Source organism: Galeopterus variegatus, unplaced genomic scaffold (assembly GCF_000696425.1).
Source record: "Galeopterus variegatus unplaced genomic scaffold, G_variegatus-3.0.2 Scaffold12835, whole genome shotgun sequence".
NCBI lineage: Eukaryota > Metazoa > Chordata > Mammalia > Dermoptera > Cynocephalidae > Galeopterus > Galeopterus variegatus.
The window spans coordinates 23,686-30,068 of record NW_007738946.1 but is presented as its reverse complement, the minus strand read 5'-3'; the positions used below and the strand labels follow the sequence as shown (position 1 = coordinate 30,068).

Below are 6,383 nucleotides of genomic sequence, written 5' to 3'. Positions count from 1 at the left end.
AGATGCACTTACTCAACTTATTCTTATTAGCAAAAGCTTTATGACTGTAGCTTTTCATTCACAATATTATCCAAATTGCTTCCACTGCCTATGGGAAATAAATGTGATGATGCAAAATTTCACCTCCTCTAATTTCTCTATTTTTATTAAAAGATGATAATATTTGGATGTGTCCCAAAAGTCATTGTACATTATGGCATTGTAAATTATAAGCCAATATAGAGATGCCAGATATTATCATATTATTGTCATTGTTAATAGTAGTTTACTGCAAAATCTATTTTTCTTATTTCTCAGAACTGAAAAGAGATCTAGCCAAAGACATCACCTCAGACACCTCTGGAGATTTTCAGAAGGCTTTGCTTTCTCTTGCTAAGGTATAACTCAGATACTTCAGGAAATGCCTCTTCTTTTATGAAGAGTCAAATTTTAGGTTTGAGCTTTCTCACTTTCTCTAGAAATGAGTAACTAACTCTTTTTTTGTTTATTTCCTTCTTACTAATATTATTTTTAATTGACACATTGTAATTATGTATATATGTATGAGGTACAATGTGGAAGGATTAAATCAATCTAATTAACATATCCATCATTTTTTGTGGTGGGACATCTGAAATGTACTTTCTTAGTTACTTTGAAATACACAACGCATTATTATTGACTATAATCACCCTGCTGTGCAACAGATCTCAAAACTTATTTCTCTGGCGTGTCTGAAACTTTGTACCCTTTGGCCAACAACTCCCCATTCCTTCCCTCCCTCCCCACCCTCTTAGCCCCCATCACTGTGCACTCTACTTCTGTAAGTTCAGCTTTTTTTAGATTCCACATACAGGTGAGATTGTGAAGTGTTTGTTTTCCTGTGTCTGGATAATTTCACTTAGCGTAGTGTCCCTCAAGTTTATGCATGTTGTCTCAAATGACAAGATTTCCTTGGCTCTCTTTTTTCTCATAGAATATTATTTATCTGGTTTTAAGAGAATGAAGTAAGCCATGTGATTACATGTTACAGAAGAGCTCTAATGGGATTGTTTTTTCAGGGTGACTGATGTGAGGATCTTGGTGTAATGAAGACTTGGCTGATACAGACGCCAGGGTGAGCAAGCAGTTACGAAATGCTGCTGGAGTCATTCCCCCTGCCTTAGGTGGACTTTCCACCAGATGCCTTTCATTTGAAAGGAAATATAAGATCCTCCCAGAGGTCAATGGCTCCTTAATGTTCATTCCCTGAATAAGGGACAGCTTCCAAGAGAAAAAAATGTAGTCTTTAACTTTTCAATAGACCTCATTATTTGTAAAGCCCCAGAGGATTAAAAGACCACAATTAGAATTTGATTTATCTTTCCAAAGTAATTGTTTTGTTGAGAAAACTCTGAATTTTCACTTTACCAGGTATAAAAAGAGGAAAAGTATTTTTTTATTAAGGGAAGTGAAAAGAGTAAGCACATCTAACATTGTTTTAACAGTGAGCATTGAAATGGATTCTAGATGTTTGTTTCTACAGTAAAACTATTGTAGGAATAGTGTAATAATATAACTATAATAACATATTTATATACTTTCAAATATATCATTTTATACAGTGAGATTGCTGGTTATTTATGTACCAATCCATTGGCAACATTAGAAAAATGCCATTTTAATAAAGCCTGGATTTCTGTTTTAAAAAAACAAACAACTGCTATTTGTATTATGCCTTCCTTGTGGAATTGTATTCACTATATAAATTCACCACAATGAGTCAATAAGGGTAGAAACTTACTTATCTACCACCACCTCCTTCAATATACCAGGACATTATTCTGCACATAATAGGCACTCATTAACTTTTTGTTGAATAAAGGCATACATATCACATCAGTTTGCTTGAACGGTCCAAAATAACTTTTTAGGTCCTTTGGAAGTTTCATTATTTTAATAGAAATTTTGCAAGCACCTCAAAAAATAAGAGTTAGAATTTGAATAATTGCCCACAATAAAAAGTTATTCTTATTTGCTGGTGACATTTCTGAATTTACTTTCCATTTTAAGACTATCAGGGCTCTTAGATGTATATGTATGGAGGCTACATGGATTAGTGTGATCCAGGAGGATGGTAATTAACATTTCAAAGTTAACAGAGAGTGTGCTCCTGACAATAGGGCTGGGATTCGCTTTTTTCACTTACAAAAGGGAAAAATCAGTAGTGTAGTAAGGGTAAAGTTTTACAGCTTTTAAATTACAGAGTCAGAATTTGAATTGAGAAATTCTAACATCAAAATGCAAGAACTAGGTTATGGTTGAATTATTGATTTTTAAGTACCATTTACTAACAATTGCTTTGGACAATAAAGAATAAAAAATCTTTTTTAGAGAGTTCCTTAGAGTTATCTTGATATGGAGCATTATCTTAAAGCAAATTAATTCAACAAGCACTTATTCTGCAAACTCATGTTTGTCTTAGTGTTTACAAGAGATAGAGATATCCCTTTAGAGATAGTGTGGACGATACTTGACAAACAAAATTAGGTCATTATCTTTAAAGAACATGCAGTCTCAGTGTTGCCTACTCTGATTGTATTGGACACAAAACAGCTGCCTGGGAAATCTTTAAGGAGACCTAACATTCTTATGCAGATACCACTTCAGCAGATAATCAAGTGTTTATGTTTTTGCCTCTTGACAGGCTTTATATGAAGCAGGAGAAAGAAGAAAGGGGACAGATGTGAACGTGGTCACTACTACCCTCACCACCAGAAGCTATCCCCATCTTCACAGAGGTAACAAGAAAAAATTTTGTTTATGGAGTTTTTTTTGTCGGTGTCACTCCTATATCAAATGGGCATAGTGTGTCCCACACATTATTACTATTTATTCATTTGTCCAACTTTGTACAGCCACTATTTTATAGTATTTGAAACACTTTATGTGACTTGGCTTGTCAGACATCATTTCATTATTTTCACTGTATTTATTCATCTAAATGATTTGGAACAAATGTGAAAGAAGCCATATATGAAACAGAATAAATAAAATTACAATGAAGTAAAACAAAAAAACTCAGGGCTAAATGAAGAAAAGAGTATGTAGGTATTCCAGAAACAAACAAAGAACCCAGAAAGAGTTCTGGCCTTTGAGCACAAGATTTAGTTAGCCCTGCGCTTTCTGGAAGCCAAGACAAGAGGAAAGTCATGATGATTACCTAAACCTCGTTGTTATACTAGCACACTGTTTTCCCATGCTAAACTTAAGAGAAATTTACTGCACAGAGATTTCTGTAAGGGAAGATCAATTTGCTATGGCACTTAGCACTGCGGTAGTAAGTGTATGGTTGTCAATCACGTGCCATTTCTACTACTGTCAACACTTACAAACATTTCCCAAAACATACAGGAGTACCAAAATGGCCATGCGAGTTATGTTCCCAGGAGAAGATGAAGTATCCATATTATGCTCAGTTATGAAAATAGCTTTAAAATGTGTGGTTGAAGTTCAGTTATCCCAAGGAATTCTCAGAACCAGTCTCAATGATTTTGCTAAAGTTTGCTAAAGAATAGGATTTTTTGTACATCTCTTAGTTTAAACTTAATACTCAGTGTTTCAGAAATACACCAAGTACAGTCAGAACAACATGAACACAGTTCTGGACCTGGAGCTGAAATGTGACATTGAGAAATGCCTCACAGCCATCGGTATGTAGTCCTAGAGCTGAGAAAGTTTCTAACTAGAAATGTTTTTTTCAGTGCTGCCCCATGCCTAAAAAAAAAAGAAAAAAGAATTCAAAAAGCAAAACAAAACAAAAAACAAGTCCTCAGACATGGTGCATCTGTGTTTCAAATAGAGGCAACATGTAAGATTGACAAGGCAGTGTGATAACCTTCTTAATAACAGTCGATATTATTTCCCTTTCAAAAATATGGAGAGGTGGAATGTACTTATTGAGCACCCATTTATGCCAAGCAATGCACCAAGTGGGGCACACTGCAGAGGCCACACTGAATAGTCATTAAGAGCATGGGATTTGGAATTAGATAAATATAGATTCAAATCCTGGTTTACCACTGCTTAACTGTACCATCTTGGGCAAGTCCAGGAGTCTGATTCAGTACGTCTGGGTTAGCTTCTGAAAAACTGTACATTTTAAGGGTCTCCCAGGTTATTCAGATGACCACTAGGGTTGCGGAACCTATGTTCTCAAGCAGTGCCTCTCAAACATTACCACGCACATGAATCCTCTGGAATTCTTGTTAAAATGTGTTTTCTGATTCAGTAGGTTTGGGGTGGATCCTGTGCCCTGGTTGACGCCAATGCTTTTGGTCCACAAATTTCACTTCAAGTTTCAAGATAAAAAGCAATGTGAGGGCCGAGCCCGTGGCGCACTCAGGAGAGTGAGGCGCTGGGAGCTCAGCAGCACTCCCGCCACGGGTTCGGATCCTATATAGGCATGGCCGGTGCACTCACTGGCTGAGCGCTGTGCGGCCGATCTCAAAAAAAGACAACAAACAACAACAAAAAAAATAGCAATGTGAATTGTCATGTGCTATTATTTGGGTGCTGCTTTATATTTAAGTCTGTCCTATCCCAAGGTGGGTTTTTTGTTTTAATGTTCTTATTACAACATGAAGAAAGTATTTATTTGTAGGCCTTTAACACCTACTGGTTCCTCCATTTCCAAGAAGAATATATTTAAGATAGTAATAACTATTAAAGTTGCTTTTTGGTGGATTTAAGGTAGAATAGGAGACAGATATCAGGGGAAAGGATATTCAAAACCATCATCTGGAGACTCATCAATGTCTTCTCATAAGCCAAATGTCTCCTTTCGTGTGGGTGGGGGGTGGCTGTGAGGAACGACATGGGGAACAGAATCCTGTTGGCAAAACTCTGTATTTCTTGTTTCTCTCACATGCGTCTTTCTTCTTTTGTGGTGAATATGTCAACTAAAATTTGCCTCTCTTACAGTAAAATGTGCCACAAGCAAACGAGCTCTCTTTGCTGAGAAGCTTCATCAGGCCATGAAGGTACCATTCTACTGATATGTTTTACTCAGAACAAAATTACTGTTTGTAGAGAGAACAGAAAAGTTCATTTTCTTAGAAAGTCACACATTTAACACATTATCGTTATGGAGAATCATTATTCTATTGAATGTAAGAGGTAATACATTACTTTCTCAGAACAAACTTCTGTGAAATTTGGTGATTTTTTTTTAATAGGTATAATTGTAAAGTGAGCTTGTAAGTTATTTATGGCTTACCTGTGATTTGCTTAAAACCTGAGTCACTGGGGTAAGGGCGATATACTTTCACTTTTTATGTGTGATTTTAGTAACCCACTTCTGCTAAGCTTGTGAGTTTTCTGATCTCCCACTTTCTAAGTTTCATTTGTCTTTCATTGTTCTGTTTTTCACGCCATGGATTAATAGCTAAATCTTTTAAAATATCATTTAATGATGACGGATGTAGAAAGTGTTATATAAGAAGTTTTTGAGAAACTTCTGTTATTTCGCTTTAATCTTACTCTCTAGCATGCATGGTATTATATAGGATACCACTTCTATATTTATATTTTGAGCCCCCAAATGAGTAGTTATAAAGTTGTCTTTGTTTTTTTCTTTGCAACTCCAAGATAGAGAGGCCTTCAGAGAGAGAGAGAGATCTAACTGTTCAAATAATATTAAGGAGCCTCTACGAAATGAGAAGTGTGATAGCTGCCATCACATAGGAGGCAGCACAGTTGCTGCCCTCCGGCTGCTGTGTCTGGCGTGGTATTTAGCTGGTGATGAGGAATACCTGGTACTACCTATGGAACCACAAAGGGAAAGAGGTGCCCCAGATTTGGAAATGAATGTAGCCGTGCTGTTAACTAAACTGAAACCTGAAGTTTGAGTGAAGTTTAAGTGAAACTGAGCCAGGTGAGGATGAGGGTGGAAGAGATGGGGAGACACAGCAAGGGTGGTCCAAGAGGCGGGAACAAAGTGCACACAGGCTTGAAAGCAAAAGGTAACACAACCCTTTCAAGGCAAGAAATATAACTAGAGCAATGGTGCACAGTGGAAGAGATTGTAGAATTAGGCAGGATATTATAATCCTCGATAAAGTGATTGGTTTTCGTCCTAAGAGCAAAAGAAGACCATTGAAGTGTTTTAAATACATGACTTAGATGGTCAGATTTACAATTTCTAAAGTTCGCTTTATTTGTAATTATTGTCTGGTTTAGGCGGAGGAAAGTCTGGATGGTGGGAGACCAATTAGGAGGCTGTAAAAAGCTCTCTGTATCTGCAGCTAATGTTTCTTGTCATTTCATTACCACGTGTGTGCTGTGTATGTGCCGTATATGTGTGTGTGTATGTTTTAATCTGGAGACGGTTTCTAGAAATTACATGGAAGAGTAAAAAGAGCTTC

The 6,383-nt window shown here is 36.6% G+C and overlaps 1 pseudogene; it reads left to right on the top strand.

The window, feature by feature from the left end:
- The first annotated feature begins 224 nt into the window (after window positions 1-224).
- On the top strand, window positions 225-5,086 carry LOC103581344 (annotated as a pseudogene).
- The last annotated feature ends 1,297 nt before the right edge of the window (window positions 5,087-6,383 follow it).